Raw genomic sequence first — 1,838 nt, forward strand, 5'->3', positions numbered from 1 at the left:
TCCTACCATCGAGTGACTAACTAACGTCGTAGTACCTAACGTGGAACCTCACATTAAGGGCCTTCTACGTCTTCCATCGATGCTAACTACGTCTTGTCCAACGTGGAACCTCACATTAAGGGCCTTCTACGTCTTCCATCGATGCTAACTACGTCTTGTCCAACGTGGAACCTCACATTAAGGGCCTTCTACGTCTTCCATCGATGCTAACTACGTCTTGTCCAACGTGGAACCTCCTGCTAGAAAATACCATTTACCAGCGTCGCTTCTCTCTCTCTCTCTTAGCACCAATGAATTTTTCAAATTTGTACCGAATATATCTAAGATATATTGTTATCCATAGCCATGAAAAAGTTGAAAGCACGTCTTTAGCTACCACACTGTCAAAATAATAATCTGAATACAGTTGATACTGTTAATAAAATAAATAATTATTCAAAATACTTAATACAGCTAAGATTATTTTTGTAAAGAAAAAGCAAGTTTGTGATAAAGTTGAAAACTTAACAAAAAAAAAAAAAGAGAAGACAAAGCCATTGAAATATCCTGTGTATTTGATTTCAACTACTAATATACATATTTTAGCATTGATGACTGTGTGTGTTTAGAAACTAATACTGTTCCTGAATGATTTTCTTTTATTCCTTTTATTAATGTAAATTATCTCGAGATTTTTTTAAATCTCTATATATAATGATTTTAAACAACTAATCTTTTTCTAGTAATATTTGTTGATACGTTTGTAACTCCTTTTTTTCGATAGTTTATAGAATATTGGATATTATTGCATAAAATTTTACTATCTTCAAATAAACTAATAAAATTATCTAAACTAGAGATATTGAACTCATGTGATACAGATTACGTGTGATAGAAATGGGCACAGATATTTTATGTATAAAGTAAAAGAAACATATTGTAGTAAATGGGAACCATCAACTTATTATAGTAAAAGAAAGCACGCAGAATGATTCTCAAACTTATAACGATTATTGGATGTAACACTGTATAATTTTTATTGTATTTTGACATTTAACGTTTTACACATATCCACAGCTCAAATTGTAAACACTTATAAAAATAACTATATGCAATTTCTCCGTTGGTGTTCAGAAGGTGTAAAATGTATATAACTACCACTAATTTCATTGGTATTTTAGAACTGCTGCTATGAAATTAAGTCTCTTGATATTATTGTGTAAGTGAAAGTTTTGAGTTTTAATTTAAAACTTTTCGTCATACAATATGCGAAGAAGTGTGTAGTTCTATATGTAGTCTTTTTTGTTTTTCGTTTTCTGTTCCTTAAAATATACAGTCAAGAAAAAAACACTTCAAAACCAGCTCGAAACTACTTTCATGATTGCATGAGGTTTTCAATTACTGACGTCTTTTATTGGAACTATACAGGCCTCACAAAGATCTTGAACAACGTCTTCAACAATTATCTCTAAATGTGGTATCGAAAATTAATTAAATTACATGAACGTACAGAGGCAAATACCTTTTTGATTTTATTACGTCTCGGATCAAAAGCAGCTCTTGGTAATTGAACATGCCGTTCTTATAATAGCCGACTAGAGCTGTTAGTAATCATACAAAACCAACTGCCCAACCAGGTTCTTCTATTAACTTATTACATTTTATTGAACATTATTTGATGTACTGGATGCAGATGCACATCAAACGTTGGCCTACAACAGTGGATAAGTAACCTGTAAGAATTTAGCCTACAACAATGAATAAGTGCAGATAGATAAATAATCTGTAAGGATTCAGCCTACAACAGTGGATAAGTAACCTGTAAGAATTCAGCCTACAACAGTGGATAAGTAACCTGT

The sequence above is a fragment of the Limulus polyphemus genome, unplaced genomic scaffold (genome assembly GCF_000517525.1).
Source record: "Limulus polyphemus unplaced genomic scaffold, Limulus_polyphemus-2.1.2 Scaffold234, whole genome shotgun sequence".
NCBI lineage: Eukaryota > Metazoa > Arthropoda > Merostomata > Xiphosura > Limulidae > Limulus > Limulus polyphemus.